At 48.3% G+C, this 19,800-nt stretch overlaps 2 protein-coding genes across 6 annotated transcripts in view; one reads left to right on the top strand and one right to left on the bottom strand.

The window, feature by feature from the left end:
- Positions 1 to 19,800, bottom strand: part of ABHD11 (abhydrolase domain containing 11) — a 997,569-nt gene that overhangs the window by 913,259 nt on the left and 64,510 nt on the right. The gene's annotated exons all lie outside the window — the stretch shown is intronic.
- The window catches only part of GTF2I (general transcription factor IIi), a 114,353-nt gene continuing 106,344 nt past the window's right edge, over positions 11,792 to 19,800 (top strand). For 4 of the 5 annotated variants that reach the window (XM_050783633.1, XM_050783631.1, XM_050783632.1 and 1 more), the window contains exon 1: positions 19,389 to 19,501. The gene's annotated coding sequence lies outside the window, so the exon portion shown is untranslated. Of the gene's footprint in view, positions 11,814 to 19,388; positions 19,502 to 19,800 lie in introns of those variants that run through there. The other variant, XM_050783634.1, reaches the window with a different exon arrangement.

Here is a 19,800-nt window from a genome sequence, read left to right as displayed (position 1 = left end):
GCCTGTCGCCCAGGCTGGAGTACAGTGGTGTGATCACAGCTCACAGCAGCCTCGAGCTCCTGTGCTCAAGCAATCCTCTCACTTCAGCCTCCTGAGTAGCTGGGGCCACGGGTGTGTGTCTCCAAACCCAGCTAACTTAAAAATTTATTTTTTTTACAAAAATTAGCCGGGCGCGGTGGCGGGCGCCTGTAGTCCCAGCTACTCAGGAGGCTGAGGCAGGAGAATGGCGGGAACCCGGGAGGCGGAGCTTGCAGTGAGCCGAGATCGCGCCACTGCACTCCAGCCTGGGCAACAGCGTGAGACTCCGTCTCAAAAAAAATTTATTTTTTTGCAGACAGAGGGTCTCCCTATGTGGCCCAAGCTGGTCTCAAATTCCTGGGCTCAGGCAATCCTCCAATCTCAGCCTCCCAAAATGTGGGGATTATAGGCATGAGCCACTGGGACCAGCTAATTTTTTACATTTTTCTTTTTTGTAGCGATGGGGTCTCCCTGTGCTGCCTGGGTTGGTGTCAAATTCCTGGCCTCAAGTGATCCTCCTGCCTTGGATTCCTAAAGGGCTGGGATTACAAGTGTGAGCCACTGTACCTGGGCAACTCAAGTCCCCTTTACCTTCAGTCATTCAGTCAGCGAACACCAAATATTTGCTCCACACTAGGCATGCCCCGGGCCAGTGAATGAGGCTTGGTCCCTGACCTTAGTGAGCTTAGACTCACTAAGAGGAAGACTCACAGTGAGTTATTTGGATGGAAACATGAATGAACGAATGAATGAATGAATGAGTGAATACAAGCTGCCTCTCCTCTCCCCTGCTGTCTGGGTGATCATGCAGTATGTGCAGCAGGTGCCTATCCTATCCCATCCCACATCCACTCTGGAGGGTCCTAATCCAGGACACCTTAGCGTATCTCATGGATGGCCAGCTATGGAGCTAAGATTCATTGGGCCAATGGATTTATATTTTTTTGGTGGGCTTATAGTCACAGCTGTATTTCTGTATTTTATTTTATTATGTTATGATCTTTCATTTTGAATTTTTTTTGAGACAGTGTCTCACTCTGTCACCCAGGCTGGAGAGCAGTGGTGTGATCTCAGCCCACTGCAACCTCTGCCTCCTGGGTTCAAGCAATTCTCGTGCCTCAACCTCCCGAGTAGCCGGGACACCTGACTAATTTTTGTATTTTCAGTAGAGACGGGGTTTCACCATGCTGGCCAGGCTGGTCTTGAATTCCAGACATCAAGTGATTCACCTGCCTCGGCCTCCCAAAGTGGCAAGATTACAGGGGTGAGCCACTGCACCTGGCCTGTTTCTGTATTTCATTATCAAAATCTAGTGGATTTTATTAACTAGGCTTATGTTGAGGTCTGGGTGCAGTGGCTCATGCCTGTAATCCCAGCACTTGGGAGCCTGAGACAGGCGGATCACCTGAGGCCAGGAGTTCAAGACCAGCCTGGCCAACATGGCGAAACCTCGTCTCTACTAAAAATACAAAAATTAGCCTAGCATGCTGGTACACGGCTGTAATCTCAGCTATTTGGGAGGCTGAGGCAGCAGAATCACTTGAACCTGGGAGACAGAGGTTGCAGCAAGCCGAGAATGCGCCACTGCACTGCAGCTGGGGCGACAGAGTGAAACTGCGTCTCTAAAAAAACAAAAAACAAAAAACTAGGGTTATGTTGGCACCGCTGGCATTTTTTTTTTTTTTTTTTGATACAAGGTCTCGCTCTGTCACCCAGGCTGGATTCCAGTGCTGTGATTGTAGCTCGCCACAGTCTAAACTCCTGGGCTCAAATAATCCTCCCACCACAACCTCCTGAGTAGGTGGGAATACAGGTGCGCCCCACGACACCTGGATAATTTGTAAAATTTTTTGTAGAGGTTGGGGGTCTCACTATCTTGCCCAGGCTGGTCTCGAACTCCTGGCCTGAAGCGATTCTCCTGCCTTGGCTTCCCAAAGTGCTGGTATTACAGGCGCACCACACCAAACCTGGATTTTCATTTAAATTTGCATTGGGAGTATATAACCCCCGTACATGTGGGTAAAGAACCAAACGTAAGTTTCCCTGTCAGCTTCTTCTTCTATTTTTATTTATTGATTTTTTCTTTTGAGATTGAGTTTCACTTTTATTACCCAGGTGGAGTGTAATGATGAGATGTCGGCTCACTGTAACCTCTGCCTCCTGGATTCAAGCAATTCTCCTGCCTCAGCCTCCCAGGTGGCTGGGATTACAGGCACCTGCCACCACACCCATGCTAATTTTTGTATTTTTAGTAGAGAAAGGGTTTCATCATGTTGGCCAGGCTGGTCTCAAACTCCTGACCTCAGATGATCCACCTGCCTTGGCCTCCCAAAGTGCCCGGATTACAGGTATGAGCCACTGTGCCCGGCCCCCTGTCAGCTTCTAAATGTAATGGCTTTCCTGATTCCTTGGTGCCTAGAACAGTGCTGCAATTTCTCATGTATTCAGATATCTGTTGTGAATAAGTTTTGTTCATTTTGTTTGCCAAAACTTGATTTTCAGGCCAGGTGCAGTGGCTTATGCCTGTACTTCCATCCCTTTGGGAGGCCGAGGCAAGAGGATCGCTTGAGGCCAGAAGTTTAAGACCAGCATGGCTAACTGGGGGCGGTGGCTCATGCCGCTAATCCCAGCACTTTGGGATGCTGAGGCGGGCGGATCATGAGGTCAGGAGTTTCAGACCAGCCTGGCCAACATGGTGAAACCCCATCTCTACTAAAGATACAAAAATTAGCCTGGTGTGGTGGCGGGCGCCTGTAGTCCCAGCTACTCGGGAGGTTGAACCCGGGAGGCAGAGGCTGCAGTGAGCTGAGATCGTGCCATTGCACTCCACCCTGGGCAACAGAGCGAGACTCCATCTCAAAAAAAAGACCAGCTCGGTCAACATGATGAAACTCCGTCTCTACTAAAAATACGAAAATTAGCTGGGTGTGGTGGTACACGCCTGTAATCCCAGCTACTCCGGAGGCTGAGGCACGAGAATTGCTTGAACCCAGGAGTTGGAGGCTGCAGTGAGCCTAGATTTCGCCACTGTGCTCCAGCCTGGGTGACAGAGTGAGACTGTGTCTCAAAAAAAAAAAAAAAAAAAAAAAAAGAAAAAGAAAAAAAAAAAGAACTTGATTTTCAGGGAATGAACTTTCCTAGTGAGGTTTCTTTAAAAATCTTTAATTTCCTGTGTCTGCCTGCAGTATGTCAGGAGCTGGCTCACTGCTCATTTCACTTTACCTGAAACAAAGTATAAGCTTTCAGCTGGGGAGGAATGTTGCTTGTTTACTCGATTTCAATTCATTAATAGAAGAGATAAAATTGTGCCTTATGTTTTACTTCATGGTACCACCCAGAACAATGCAATTTGGAAATGAATACACGTTTTAATTATTTTGAACATTTTGTGTGTGTGCAGACAGGATCTCCCTATGTTGCCCAGGCTGGTCTCAAACTCCTGGGCTCAAGCGATCCTCCCACTTCTGCCTCCCAAAGTGCTAGGATTACAGCATGAGCCACCATGCCCAGCCTATATTTTACTATTTTACTTTACTTAGTTTCGTTTCTTTTTTTCCTCCTTTAATTTTTTTATGCATAAGTAGATTTTTTTTTTTTTTTTTTTTTGAGACAGGGTTTCTAGCGCCAGGCTGGAGTATACGTGTGCAATCATAGCTCACTGCAGCCTCTAACTCCTGACCTTAGGCAGTCCCTCCTACCTTACATCAGTAACATAATATAGGTTTTTTTTGTTTTTTTGTTTTTGTTTTGAGACAGAGTCTCGCTCTGTCACTGAGGCTGGAGTGCAGGGGCGATCTCGGCTCACCCATCAGCAATCAGACAGGAAAAAGTAAAAGTAGAAAATAAGTATTGACAAGGATGTGGAGACACTGGAACCTCAGTGCATTGCTGGTGGGGGTGGAAAAATCGTGCAGCCACCGTGGCATTTTAATGGTTCCTCAAAAAGTTAAATATAAAATTGCCATGCGAGGCTGGGCACAGTGACTCACGCCTGTAATCCCAGCACTTTGAAAGGCCGAGATGGGAAGACTGCTTGAGGTTAGGAGTTTGAGACCAGCCTGGCCAACATGGTGAAATCCCGTCTCTACTAAAAATACAAAAATTAGCCAGGCGTGGTGGCGCATATCTGTAGTCCCAGCTACTTGGGAGGCTGAGCCACTGCACTGCAGCCTGGGTGACGGAGCGAGAGAGACTGTCTCAAAAAAAAAAAAGAAAGAAAAGAAAAAAAAGAAAATGTCATGTGAGGCTGGGCGCGGTGGCTCACGCCTGTAATCCCAGCACTTTGGGAGGCTGAAGTCAGAGGATTGCTTGAGGCCAGGATATCGAGACCAGTCTGGGCAACCTAGTAAGACTCCATCTCAATTTTTTTTTTTTTTTTTGAGACAGAGTCTCACTCTGGAGTACAGTGGCGTGATCTGGGTTCACTGCAACTTCCCCCTCTGGGTTCAAGCAGTTCTCCTGTCTCAGACTTCGAAATAGCTGGGATTACAGGTGTATACCACCATGCCCGGCTAATTTCTGTAATTTTAGTAGAGATGGGGTTTTACCATGTTGGCCAGACTAGAAAAATATTTTTTTAATTAAAAAAAAAAAAAAAAGAATTAGGGACCGGGCGCAGTGAGTCACGCCTGTAATCCCAGCACTTTGGGAGGCCAAGGCGGGCAGATCACGAGGTCAGGAGATCAAGACCAGCCTGGCTAACATGGTGAAACACTGTCTCTACTAAAAATACAAAAAAAAGTAGCTGGGCACGGTGGTGGGTGCCTGTAGTCCCAGCTACTTGGGAGGCTGAGGCAGGAGAATGGCGTGAACCTGGGAGGCGGAGCTTGCAGTGAGCTGAGATCCTGCCTGAGCAACAGAGTGGGACGCCGTCTCAAAAAATAAATAAATAAATAAATAAATAAAAGAATTAACATGACAATTCTATGCCTAGGTATATATCCAGAAGAAAGGAAAGGGGGTACTCAAAAAGATATTACTTGTACACTCATGTTCATAGCAGCATTGTTCATAATAGCCAAAATGTGGAAATTTGACTGAAGTGTCCATCAACAGACGAATTGATAAACAAAATGCGTTATATACAGCCAGGCGCAGTGGCTCACGCCTGTAATCCCAGCACTTTGGGAGGCCAAGGTGGGTGGATTACCCGAGGTCAGGAGTTCGAGACCAGCTTGGCCAACACGGTGAAATCTCGTTGCTACTAAAAATACAAAAATTAGCTGGGCATGGTGGCGTGCACCTATAATCCCAGCTACTCAGGAGGCTGAGGCTGGAGAATCGCTTAAACCCTGGAGGCGCAGGTTGCAGTGAGCCGAGATCGCACCATTGTACTCCAGTGTGGGCGACAGAGTGAGAGACCCCATCTAAAAAAAAAGGTTAAAATGGCAAATTTCATGTCATGTATATTTTGCAAAAAGGAAAACAAATCCACACCAAACTGAGACTTTTTCTTCACTAGTTAGAGTGAGATTAAGTTAGAGGGAAACCTTTTCACCATTTACTCTGGCTGGCTCAACAGGACTGAGATCGGGATTAGGGAGTTAACTCATGCTTACCAAGCTCCTACAGACTGAACTATAAAACTAGGGCCCCTCTCTTCCTATGCACAGTTTATAAGGGGAAGCAGAATTGTCATTTGGACTTAACAGAGCTTTGGTTCTAAGCTGTTTACGTTCTGTTCGTCTGCAAACTGCATGCATGGAAATCCCCATAGGGTGGCAGCTGCCCAGGGAAGGGATTGCATTAGGATTTAGCAATGTCATCGGTCCTGTCCCCTACCTCCTCAGCCAGTACTGGGGTACCCTCCTGAACACTCCCTCGCTCCACATACTTGTAGGATTTCAGAACCAGTGGGGAAGGGCAGGGCTCTGAGTGCAGGGCGGAGGAGGACTTCCGCCACCTGGAAACCTAGGGCCTGGGGCTGCAGGGGAAGTGACCAGTGTCTGTGCTGCCAGGGAGCCCTGGGAGGTCGCCGTTCGGAGGAGAGCAGTGGCGGGGGAAGGTGCCCACAGGCCACGGAAGGCCACAGCAGGCGCAAGGGCTTGGGGCCAGGAAGGACAGCCCTAAAGCCACCGTGAAAAGGACAGCCCCAGACAGCCAGGCTGACGCAGGGAGAGAGAAAAAGATCTCAGTGTTGGCAGAGAGAGAGATAGAGGGAGAGAGAGAGAGAGACTAATTATTGGGGTGGGGAGGGCATTTCTCACTATTGATTTTTAACACCAAAGACATTAAGAAAAAAAAAATCGTACTCCAGCTTGAGCAACAGAGTGAGACTCTGTCTCAAAAAACAGAAAAAGAAAAGAAATCGGTTAAGTTTCACTATATAAAAATAAAACTTCAGTATAACAATACAAAAAAAGGCCGGGCACGGTAGCTCACGCCTGTAATCCCAGCACTTTGGGAGGCGGAGGTGGGAGGATCACCTGAGGTCAGGAGTTCGAGACCAACCTGGACAACATGGTGAAACCCCATTTCTAATTTAAAAATACAAAAATTAGTTGGGTGTGGTGGCAGGCACCTGTAACCCCAGCTACTTGGGAGGCTGAGGCAGGAGAATCACTTGAACCCGAGAGGCAGAGTTTGCAGTGAGTCGAGATCACGCCACTGCATTCTAGCCTGGACAACAGAACGAGATTCTTTTTTTTTTTTTTTTTTTGAGACGGAGTCTCGCTCTGTCGCCCAGGCTGGAGTGCAGTGGCACGATCTCGGCTCACTGCAAGCTCCACCTCCCGGGTTCACGCCATTCTCCCGCCTCAGCCTCCGAGTAGCTGGGACTACAGGCGCCCGCCACCACGTCCGGCTAGTTTTTTGTATTTTTAGTAGAGACGGGGTTTCACCATGTTAGCCAGGATGGTCTCGATCTCCTGACCTCGTGATCCACCCGCCTCGGCCTCCCAAAGTGCTGGGATTACAGGCTTGAGCCACCGCGCCCGGCCAACAGAACGAGATCCTTTTTTTTTTTTTGAGACGGAGTCTCGCTCTGTTGCCCAGCCCAGGCTGGAGTGCAGTGGCGCGATCTCGGCTCACTGCAAGCTCCGCCTCCCGGGTTCACGCCATTCTCCTGCCTCAGCCTCCCGAGTAGCTGGGACTACAGGCGCCCACAACCGCGCCCGGCTAATTTTTTTGTATTTTTAGTAGAGATGGGGTTTCACCGTGGTCTCGATCTCCTGACCTTGTGATCCACCCGCCTCGGCCTCCCAAAGTGCTGGGATTACAGGCGTGAGCCACCGCGCCCGGCCAGAACGAGATTCTGTCTCAAAAAAAAAAAAAAAAAAAAAAAGCCATAAAAAGTCAAAAGACAAACAGCTACACATAACAAACAAAATGCTTTTTTAAAGACAGGGTCTTGTTCTATCACCCAGGCTGACTGCAGTGATGCAACCTCAGCTTACTGCAGCCTCTGCCTCCCAGGCTCAAGCGATTCTCCCGCCTCAGCCTCCCAAGTAGCTGGGATTACAGACATGCACCATCACACCCAGCTAATATTCCTATTTTTAGTAGGAATTTAGAGGTTTCACCAGGCTGGTCTAAAGCTCGTGACCTCAGGTGATCCGCCCACCTCGGCCTCCCAAAGTTCTAGGATTACAGGTGTGAACCACTGCATCGGGCCTTTCTTTTTTCATTTACAAAACGCTTATACAAGAGAATAAGGGAAAAAAGCAAAAGACTGGGCCGGGCGCAGTGGTTCACACCTGTAATCCCAGCACTTTGGGAGGCCGAGGCAGGTGGATCACCTGAGGTCGAGAGTTCAAGAGCAGCCTGACTAACATGGGGAAACCCAGTCTCTAGTAAAAATCCAAAATCAGCCAGGTGTGGTGGCACATGCCTGTAATCCCAGCACTTTGGGAGGCTGAGGTGGGTGGATCACAAGGTCAGGAGATCCAGACCAGCCTGAAACCCCATCTCTACTAAAAATACAAAAACAAAATTAGCTGGGCATGGTGGCAGGCACCTGTAGTCCCAGCTACTCAGGAGGCTGAGGCAGGAGAATGGTGTGAACCTGGGAGGTGGAGCTTGCAGTGAGCCGAGACTGTGCCACTGCACTCCAGCCTGGGCGACAGAGCGAGACTCCGTCTCAAATAAAAAGAAAAATAATACAAAAATTAGCTGAGCTGGGTGGTGCGTGCCCGCAATCCCAGCTAACTCGGGAGGCTGAGGGAAGAGAATCACTTGAACCCAGGTAGCAGAGGTTGCAGTGAGTTGAGATCGTGCCATTGCACTCCAGCCTGGGCAAGAAGAGCAAAACTCAATCTCCAAAAAAAAAAAAATCACATTCATAGCTGAGCACAGTGGCTCATCCCTGTAATCCCAGCACTTTGGGAGGCTGAGGTGGGCAGATCACTTGAGCCTAGGAGTTCCAGACCAGCCTGGGCAACATGGCAAGACCCTGTCTCTACAAAAAAATACAAAAATTAGCTGGGCATGGTGGTGTGCACCTGTAGTCCCAGCTACTTAGGAGGCTGAGGTGGGAGGATCACTTGAGACCAAGAGGTAGAGGCTACAGTGAGCAGTGACTATACCCCTGCACTCTAGCCTGGGTGACAGAGCCAGACACTGTCTCCAAAAAAACAAAACAAAACAAAACAAAAAAAAACAAATAGAAAAATTAAAATAATATTCATCTTATTTTGTTTTTTAAAAATTCATTCATTCATCCTAGGATGGGCACAGTCGGCTCATGTCCTGTACAAGAAAAATCCCAGCACTGTAGTTGAGAGGCTGAGGCACCCGGGGGAGGATCACCTGCGCCACTGCACTCCAGCCTGGGGCACAGGTCAAGAGTCAAAAAAAAAAAAAAAAAAAAAAAAAAAAAAAAAAAAAATTCATTCGAGACTCATGCCTGATCCCAACTTTGAGAGGCTGAGGCAGGAGGATCACCTGAGGGAGAAACCCCAACGTGGAGAAACCCTGTCTGTACTAATAATACAAAATTAGCCAGGCGTGTTGGCACATGCCTGTAATCCCAGCTACTCGGGAGGCTGAGGCAGGAGAACCACTTGAACCTAAGAGGTGGAGGTTGTGGTGAGCTGAGACTGCGCCACTATACTCCAGCCTGGGCAATAAGAGCGAGACTCCGTCTTTAAAAAAAAAAAAAATTAGCCAGGTGTGGTGGTGCACACCTGTAGTCCCCGCTACTCGATAGGGGGCTGAGGCAGGAGAATTGCTTCATCCTGGGAGGTGGATGTTGCAGTGAGCCGAGATCATGCCATTGCACTCCAGCTTGGGCAACAGAGTGAGACTTCGTCTCAAAATAAATAAATAAATAAATACACATGTACATAAATAAATAAACAATTCACCCATCCTTTACTTTTCATTGTAAATGCTACCTTCTTTCTTTCTTCTTTTTCTTTCTTTCTTTTCTTTTTTTTTTTTTTTTGAGTTGGACTCTTGCTCTATCGCCCAGGTTGGAGTGCAGTGGCACTATCTCGGCTCACTGCAAGCTCCGCCTCACGGTTACACGCTGTTCTCCTGCCTCAGCCTCCTGAGTAGCTGGGAATACAGGTGCCCGCCACCACACCTGGCTGATTTTTTGTATTTTTAGTAGAGACAGGGTTTCACCATGTTAGCCAGGATGGTCTTGATCTGCTGACCTTGTGATCCGCCCATCTCGTCCTCCCAAAGCGCTGGGATTACAGGCGTGAGCCACCGTGCCCAGCTGCAAATGCTACTTTCTCCATGAAAAATTGTCTGCTTTGTGTGTAGCTTTCTTGTGCCATCTTGACACATTTACCTGAGTGCATATTGTATTTGATTCATTTGTCATATCTGCTTGAATCAGATGGTTATTACTGGTGAATGGACAACAGTAGTTAAGAATTCAGGCTTTGGATCCGAGCAGGTTTAGACCAAAATCTGATTGTGCCATCTGTGTATCCCAGGCTGAGTACTGAGCCTTTCTGAGCCTCTTTAGCATGGGAGCGGAGGGGCATTCGGTGCACTTGCCACAGAGGCAGCAATCAATGAGATAATCTATTAAGTGTCGAGCCTGGTGCGTGGCTCTGAAGGACTGCTCAATACATGTGAGCCATGATCACACATTTCTGGAGGGCACAGATGATCTTGCAGGCTTTCCAGAATATAGTAGGTGTTCAGATTCTTTCCTGATACTCATTGGTGCCCCTCACTTCCTTCCATTATCCGGGTCAGACTGAGTTCATCTGGGATTGGAAAACACAGCAGGCTGGTATGAATGAAGTCAGCCTACAGCCCCAGGTACAAGCCAGAGCTTGGTCAGCCCCCTCCCTAGGTTTAGGGGGAAGGGAATGGATAATTAACACCTTCTCACTGCTGGGAAAACAATGAAAATTACTTGTTACACTGATAATGGGTTAATTTCTTTTTCTCTTTTCTTTTTTTCAGACAGTTTCACTCTGTTGCCCAGGCTGGAGTGCAGTGGCATGATCTCAGCTCACTGCAACCTCCACCTCCCGGGTTTAGGCGATTCTCCTGCCTCAGCCTCCCAAGTAACTGGGATTACAGGCACCTGCCACCATGCCCGGCTAATTATTGTATTTCTAGTAAAGACGGGGTTTCACCATGTTGGCCAGGCTGGTCTTGAACTCCTGACCTCAGATGATCCATCCGCCTTGGCCTCCCAAAGCGCTGGGATTACAGGTGCGAACCACCGCGCCTGGCCAGATGGTGGGTTAATTTCACTTTGAACAGCATCGTTCTGATTGGCTTTCCCTCCCCCTTCCAACCCATTGTTCAAAAATTCCCTTTATTCTTTGATGAAAACTTCCCCAAGTGGGTCATCTACCTTAAGTATACTAAACACCAGGTCTTGAAGGGGTTAAAAAAGGCTGCTATGATTCACCAGAAAAAGAGGAAAGGCTTGGTAAACGCAATGCTAAAGAATCAAGAAACTGGTGGTTAAGTCCACAGTGGAAACAAAAAGAGAAAAGGAAGGATGCAGGTATTTGTTGTCAGCATTTAACCTAGATTTTTCATCTCTTGATTTTATGATTATGTTGCAAGGCTATAGGTTGTCTCTATTATATATATCTATAGATATAGTCATATGGAATTGTTCTAACATCTACAACAATATACTGTAATAAAAGTTATGTGACTATGGTCTGTCTCCGTCTCTCTCTCAAAAATATCTTCTTGTACTGAACATAGCTATTTTTGGACCGCGGTTGACCGTGGGTAACTGAAACTGCAGAAAGCGAAACTGCAGATAAGAGGGGGAACTACGGTAGACGCCTCCCACCCGTTAGTCACTTGGGAGCCGTCTGGGTTATCAGATCGACTGTCTGCAAGTATTGCAGTGTTTGTGTTCAAGTCACCCTTATTTTCTATCATAATGGCCCCAAAGCACAAGAGTAGTGATGCTGGGAATTTGGACAGGCCAAAGAGAAGCCGTAAAGTGCTCCCTCTAAGTGAAAAGGTGAAAGTTCTCGACTTAATCAGGAAAGAAAAAAAATCCTATGCTGAGGTTGCTAAGATCTACGGGAAGAATGAATCTTCCATCCGTGAAATTGTGAAGAAGGAAAAAGAAATTCGTGCTAGTTTTGCTGTCTCACCTCCAACTGCTAAAGTGACGGCCACGGTGCGTGATAAGTGCTTAGTTAAGATGGAACAGGCTCTGCATTTGTGGGTGGAAGAGATGAACAGAAAACGTGTTCCCATTGACAGCAACATGTTGTGCCAGAAAGCCTTGAGCCTATACCAAGACTTCAGCAAGGGATGCTCTGAAACTGACACCAAGCCATTTACTGCGAGTAAGGGATGGTTACACAGATTCAGGCATAGATTCTCACATCATTACAAGAAGAAGAAGAAGGGTGAGTACAGTACAAGTTATTTTGAGAGAGAAAGAGAGAAATCACATTCACCTCAGTACTTGCTATACTTGTTCCATTTTGTTATCATTGCTGTTAACTTCTTCCTGTGCCTAGTTGGATTTGGTATTATCCAAGGTTTCAGGCATCCACTGGCAGTCTTGGAATGTGTCCCCCACAGAAACAGGGGACTACTGTATTCACTCTCTCTCTTTTTAAATTTTTATTGTAGGTTCATGGGTACATATGCAGGTTTATTATACAGGTAAACTCGTGTCACCGGGGTTTGTTGTACAGATTATTTTGCCACCCGCGTACTAAGCCTATCCAATAGTTATTTTTTTTCTGCTCCTCATCCTTCTCCCACTGAGGCGGGCGGATCACCTGAGGTTGGGAGTTCGAGATCAGCCTGACCAACATGGAGAAACCCCGTCTCTACTAAAAATACAAAATTAGCCAGGCATGGTGGCGCATGCCTGTAATCCCAGCTACTCGGGAGGCTGAGGCAGGAGAATTGCTTGAACCCAGGAGGCAAAGGTTGCAGTAAGCCGAGATCGCGCCATTGCACTCCAGCCTGGGCAACAAGAGCGAAACTCTGTCTCAAAAAAAAAAAAAAGAAAAGAAAAGAAAAGAAAAGAAACATGGAACATGGACTTTTTTCATATTTTAAAAAAGTTTTGAATGCTAAATAATACCATCTAATATTTATATAACACGTACCCAAGTTCATAAAGTATTTTCATCTACGTATCATCTGATTTCCCCAAATCCCTGAAGGAGGCAGAGAAAATACTATAGAGGTTTTATTTTTAACAACTTAAATTTAGAGCTTTATATTTAAAAACTTAAATTTAAAAACTTTAAAAAACGACAATGTTAACATAATCCTAAATAGCAGATAAAATTCATCTAAATCCTGCTACCCCAACAAAGAAAACTGTTTATTTCAACTGGTGCAACATGAATATTCGTTTTACTGTGTCGGCCAGATGCTCACACAAAAGGCAGAGCTAGAGCTGGAAGGTCTATTTAGATCACATCTACATTATTAATTGTTATGAATAAATTATAACTTGGATTTAGTTTTTTTTTTTTCCACCTTTGGATGAATTCTAAGAACCATACATACTGGAAAAGATAGTCATTCATTCAGGATTCAAATTATTCAAACAAAAAACCGTTCAAAAACAGTGTTTTATAATCAGTATTAAAAAATATCATTGTGGTTGGATATGCTGGCTCATGCCTGTAATCCCAGCACTTTGGGAGGCCGAGGCGGGCAGATTATGAGGTCAGGAGTTCAAGACCAGCTTGACCAACATGGTGAAACCCTGTCTCTACTAAAAATACAAAAATTAGCCGAGTCTGGTGGCACACGCCTATAATCCTAGCTACTCGGAAGACTGAGACAGGAGAATCACTTGAACCCGGGAGCCGAGATTGCGCCATTGCACTCCAGCCTGGGCAACAGAGTGAGACTCAGTCTCAAAAAAAAAAGTATCATTGTAAGAACAAAGGAGTTATCTGCTAGAGTGTAGATACACATGTGACAGCCAAAGAGGTCTTGTGACCCTACTGAAGTGATCCGGACAGGATTGTGCAAATCATAAATTGGAACAATGTCTACAGGATCAAAGTATTATCTTACAAATGATATTTTACATTCTGTTCTCAATATAAAGAATGTATAGTGTACTATGTACATCGTAAAGAAAAACCAAGAAATTGGACTTAGAAGATATTGGGCCTGTATCAATCAGAGTTCAACGAAAAAGACCTCTGGTATTCATCAAAAGTCATGCTCTGCTGTGGAATACAGATCTGTCAAGAGTATCTGGGCCAGGCCTGGTGGCTCACACCTGTAATCCCAGCACTTTGGGAGGCTGAGGCAGGCGGATCTCTTGAGCCCAGGAGTCCAAGACCAGCCTGGGCAACACGGTGAAACCCTGTCTCTACTAAAAATACAAAAAATTAGCTGAGTGTGGTGGTGTGCACCTGTAGTCCCAGCCATTTGGGAGGCTGAAGTGGGAGGACTGTTTGAGCCTGGGAGTTTGAGGCTGCAGTGAACCGAGATCTCGCCACTCTACGCCAGCCTGGGCAACTGGAGTGAGAGATCCTGTCTCAAAACAAAAAGCAGAAAACAGAAAAACAGAGTATCTGAACTTTCACCAGAATTATGGTTTTGGGCAATCTGAAATATATGACTGAGGGCTGGGCACAGTGGCTGAAATGCAGTGGCAGCACTTTGGGAGACCGAGGTGGATGGATCACCTGGGGTTAGGAGTTTGAGACCAGCTTGGCCAATATGACCAACATGGTGAAACCCCGTTTCTACTAAAAATCCAAAAATTAACCAGGTGTGGTGGTATGCACCTATAATCCCAGCTACTCGAGGGCCTGAGGCAGGAGAACCGCTTGAACCCGGGAGGTGGAGGTTGTGGTGAGCGGAGCTTGTGCCACCTCACTCCAGCCTGTGCGGCAGAGTAAGACTCTGTCAAAAATAATAATAATAAATAAATAAATAAATAAATAAATAAATAAATAAATAAAATAGAATGTATGAGAGAGGGTGGGTACAAGTGCTCATGCCTGTAATCATAGCACTTTGGAAGGCTGAGGCAGGAGGATTGCTTGAAGCCAGGAGTTTGGAACCAGCCCGGTCAACACAGCAAGACTCCATCTCTACCAAAAAACAATGATATAACAGAGTCACCAAAAGATTATTCAGTTTGGATTCAAAAGAGCATCTTTAAAAAGAGTGTATGATCCCAATAACAGAGATCTCAACAAAGTGGCATAACCATCATTCAGTCACCATGGGCTTTCAGGGGTTCCTTTCCAGGGTCCCATGATCACATGCTATTTCTTTTTCTTTTTCTTTTTTTTTGTTTTTGAGACAGAGTCTCGCTCTGTCACCCAGGCTGGAGTACAGTGGCGTGATCTCGGCCCACTGCAAGCTCCGCCTCCTGGGTTCATGCCATTCTCCTGCCTCAGCCTCCTGAGTAGCTGGGACTGCAGGCGCCCGCCACCACGCCTGGCTAATTTTTTATATTTTTAGTAGAGATGGGGTTTCACCATGTTAGCCAGGATGGTCTCGATCTCCTGACCTCGTGATCCGCCCGCCTCAGCCTCCCAAAGTGCTGGGATTACAGGTGTGAGCCACCACGCCTGGCAACATGCTATTTCTTTTTTCTTTTCTTTCCTTTTTTTTTTTGAGGCGGAGTCTCGCTCTGTCGCCCAGGCTGGAGTGCAGTGGCGCGATCTCGGCTCACTGCAAGCTCCGCCCCCCGGGTTCTCGCCATTCTCCTGCCTCAGCCTCCCGAGTAGCTGGGACTACAGGCGCCCGCCACCACGCCCGGCTAATTTTTTTTTTGTATTTTTAGTAGAGACGGGGTTTCACTGTGTTAGCCAGGATGGTCTCGATCTCCTGACCTTGTGATCCGCCCGCCTCGGCCTCCCAAAGTGCTGGGATTACAGGCATGAGCCACCGCGCCAATCACGTGCTATTTCAAAGCAGTCAAGGAAGCTCTAAGCCCAGAGTCTAAGCAAAGATTCATTTGAGTTGGTAGAAGTGCTCACGTATGGTCCAGATCCATCTCTAGCTTGGCCAAGGCCCATTTGACTTGGCTTTGTCTCCCACCATACAGAAGAATGGAAAAGTCACATCGTATGGACGCTCATCTGAAGGCTAAGCTAAACATTAACAAAAAGAGAGGGGGAAATGATGGAAATAACATGGATGGTTCTGCCAGCTGTCGGACTCTGCACTTATGTCTTGACTGACCATGAGCTGAAAGCTGCAAATCTGCTCTTGCTGAAGCCCCAGTCCAGTGTGCATCTCTTGGTATATGCATCCTGTGATTCTAATCTTTTTTTTTTGAGACGGGGTTTCGCTCTTGTTGCCCAGGCTGGAGTGCAATGGCATGATCTTGGCTCACCGCAACCTTTACCTCCTGGGTTCAAGCGATTCTCCTGCCTCAGTCTCCTGAGTAGCTGGGATTACAGGCATGTGACACCATACCTGGCTAATTTTATATTTTTAGTAGAGATGGGGTTTCTCCATGTTGCTCAGGCTGATCTCGAACTCCCAACCTCAGGTGATCTGCCTGCCTTGGCCTCCCAAAGTGCTGGAATTACAGGTATGAGCCACCGTGCCCATCCTGATTCTAATCTTTAAAGGAGGATTTTCTGGCCGCGTGCATGGTTTACGCCTGTAATCTCAGCACCCTGGGGGCTGAGGGAGGCAAATCACTTGAGGTCAGGAATTTGAGACCAGCCAGACCAACATGGTGAAACCCTGTCTCTACTAAAAATCCAAAAATTAGCCGGGCGTGGTGGTGTACACCTGTAATCCCAGCTACTTGGGAGGCTGAGGCAGGAGAATTGCTTGAACCCAGGAGGTGCAGTGAGCCAAGATCGCACCACCGCACTCCAGCCTGGGTGAGATCTCGTCCCCTCGCAAAAAAAATCAATAAATGAAATAAAAGAGGATTTCCTACGACATCAGTTTTAGACACAAATCAACTATTATTTTTCATCTGTCGCTCAATCCCCAAAACAGTAATGTGATCCTACATTTGAAAAACAACCTGGGCCTGGTGCAGTGCCTCACGCCTGTAATCTCAGCACTTTGGAGGCCATGGCAGGAGGCTCATTTGAGCCCAGGAAGTCAAGACCAGCCTAGGCAACATAGTGAGACCCGTGTCTACAAAAAACGAAATTAGCTGAGTGTGGTGGCACATACATGTTGTCCCAGGCATTCAGGAAGCTAAGGCAGGAGAATGGCTTGAGTCTGGAGTTGGAAGCTGCAGTGAGCTGTGATTGGGCCATTGCACTCCAGCCTCGGTGACACAGTGAGACCCTGTCTCAAAACTAGGAAAAAAAAAAAAAAAGTAAAACAAAACCCTACCTTTGCAGAGAGATGGCATCTAAAGTGATTTATAACAATGGTCACAATTAATGTAGCATCTATACCACTAAGATGAAGGAGAAATTGGTCAATGAATAGTGACAAGTGTTCCAACGAGCTGCGAAAGTGGTGAGCCAGACCTTAATGAAGAGAGAACATGCAAGATATTTTATGACTGTAACACATGAATTTGAGGGTTACAAGCCTTGATGGCAAAATGCTCAGAAAAACGCTTTGTCTGCATACACATTGCCTCAACAGAGACAGCTTTCTGACTAGAGGTAATTCAAAACCAGCTAATGTTGACCTAACCGTTTTAGGAATTGCTTCAGTCTCAAAGAAGTTGGAGTTGTTTATGAAGAGGCAGCAAAATTCCACTGTGGGCCCCCGCGCGGTGCTCATGCCTGTAATCTCAGCACTTTGGGAGGCTGAGGCAGGCAGATCACTTGAGGTCAGGAGTTCGAGAACAGTCTGGGCAATATGGTGAAACCCGTCTCCACTAAAAATACAAAAATTAGCTGGGCGTGGTAGTGCACGCCTGTAATCCCAGCTACTCGGGAGGCTGAGGCAGGAGAATGGCTTGAACCCGTGAGGTAGAGGTTGCTGTGAAGATCGCACCACTGCACTCCAGCGTGGGCGACGAGCGAGGCTCGGTCTCAAAAAAAGAATTCCACTGTGAACCACTAAACAAATTCACAGAAGAAAGGGACTATCTTCCAAACGTTTTCACATGATAAGGATCATCTTGGCTAAATACACTTCTGCCTTACTACCTCACTTTGTAACACCCTCCCGAATTCTACTCCATGACTCCACTATACCCAGGAAATCCTTTCCCTGACCCCTCCAGGTGGAGAAACCACTCTCTCAACAAAACATACTCACCGAAGTCCACAGCAGCTGAAATCTGCGTCTCATAGGCTGGCTGTTCTTACTAGAGTTACAGGCTTCTCAAGAGTTAAATTTGTTCCTAAATATATGTCAGTGGCACGTGGTATTGGGAATAGAGAATTTAATTAAATATTCCTAAATGTCAATGAAATACAAGTGCAAAAAGAAAGTTGCTCTTGGGCAAACTTAATGAATGGCTTTCGAGACAATCGACAAAGGAGAGTCACAATCTTTTTAGGCAAGGACCGAAGGGATCCTAGACATTGTCGGGGAAATCGCAAAAATTCAGGCTGTCTGCTTCTCCGGTGAGCTTTACGCTCTCCATGTATTTTTTTAAAAACCCAACACGAAAATTCTAGAGGAGGCTTTATTGGGTGCGGTCTGTGCAAGAGAGACGATGGGGAATGCCAATCGGAGAACCTAGATTCAAAGGAAAGGTTTTTTGGACCCACATCAAAAGACTGGCTGCTTGGAAAGTTTTCTCGCTAGCGACAAAGACTTGGAGGCTGGAAAAAGCGTCGTGGTCGCCACCTACCGAGAAGCGGCGGGTCGGGGGAGGATGACTGTCGTGGCCCGAATCCCCAGTGGGTGGTACTGGGTGGGGGGATCAGAAAAACCACTGAATCTCGTGCTTTACATAAACATCTAAAAATCGTCGGCCTCGGGGTTGTAAAGTTTTGGAGTTTAACTTAGGTGAACCGTAGTGTCTCACCATTTTCAAAACCCACCGGCTAACGCAAGTTGAGAAGCAAAAAATAATGGTAGGGGGAGGAGTTTGAGTTAAATCGCATCGCGATTGACAGAACAAAACAGGAGCTACGAGTCAGGATTTCTGCTCCCACTCCCTTGCAAGTTTCCTTCCAAATCCTGAGGGAGAACAGAGGCGGAGGGTCTGGGGGAGGAATTAAAACACAAGGTCTCCTCCCCTCTCGCCTGTCCAAACTTGGGGGCAACGGTTTCTTTGGAGGACAACTTGGAAAACACTAGAGAGGAGTTCTTTGTGTCCCGGAGGGTGGTGCAGGGCGGGAGGACTCCCCTTGGCAGAGCACGGAGGGCGACGGGCCGGCCCGGGGCTCCCCGGCTTTTGCAGCGTCCCGGTCTGGCAATTTGCAAGGAATGTGGGGTGCAAGAGCAAGTGGGGGACTTGGACGGCGGCTGGCGCGCGGTGGGGACGAGGCCGGAGCCACCACCCGTCCAGATTTCCGTTTCTGCACCCCGGCTCCCCTCCCCCACCCGGGCGGCCGCGCAGGCCCCAGGTGCAGCCATGTTCTCGCTCCCACCACCCTCGCCTCCATTGACAGCCCTTGCTGGAGAGGGCCGGGCGCCGCGCTTGCCTCGTCCTCGGGTTCGGGGCTCGCCGGAGCGGTGCTTCCTGGGAGTTGTAGTCCCTTGTCCCTGCTGCCGCGTTGATGGGGAACGCATCCCAAACTACAACTCCCGCTGGGCGGCGCTGCGGGTGCGCACGCGCAACGCGCCTTCGAGGAACAAAAAAAAAAAGAAAAGAAAAAAAGAAAAAAAAAAGGAGGAGGAGGAGGAGGGTGAGAGAGAAGCTGGGAGAGCAGAGAAAAGGGGCCACCGGTCGCCCCCCCGCTTCCCCGCACGCGCTCTCCAGCCGCGGCCGCCCGCCTGCCGCGGTCACCCCGGCCTCTGCCTCTGTCCCCCAGTGATCGGATCAAGGCGCCGAGCGAGGCCCTGCCTGCGGGGCGGCCATGCGGCGGTGACAGGAGCGCGGCCGACACGCACGGGCCCCTCGCCCCCTCTCGCCTCCCTCCCGCTCGCCAGCTCCCCTCAGCCGAGGCTGCTCCGCTGCGGCCGCAGCGCGCGCGCGGCCCACACTCGCCTCCCCTCGGCACCCCCGGCCCCGGCGCTGCCTGGAGGCGGCCGCACTCGGGTGAGTCCCTCTCGCCTCATCCCCGTGCCCCCTGCCCCCGCCTCGGGGGGCCATTGCGAGCGGGGGCCTTTATTGGAGACTTTGCCCCGCCAGGGGCTGCAGGGATAGGGGCCTGGGAGCCGCGGCACGCCGCGCGCGGTGTGGGGCCTTGGGGGGCACCCTTGCCGCCTCCCCCTACCCCCACCCCCACCGCCTCGCCGGGTCTCCAGCCCCGCCGGCCTTGGCAGTGGCCGAAACCAGGCGATGGGGGTGGGGCGGCACGGACGCGGTCGCGGGGGACGACAGTGGCACGCGCGCGC

This window comes from Macaca thibetana, chromosome 3, assembly GCF_024542745.1.
Source record: "Macaca thibetana thibetana isolate TM-01 chromosome 3, ASM2454274v1, whole genome shotgun sequence".
Classification (NCBI taxonomy): domain Eukaryota; kingdom Metazoa; phylum Chordata; class Mammalia; order Primates; family Cercopithecidae; genus Macaca; species Macaca thibetana.
This window is presented reverse-complemented; position numbering and strand designations above follow the sequence as displayed.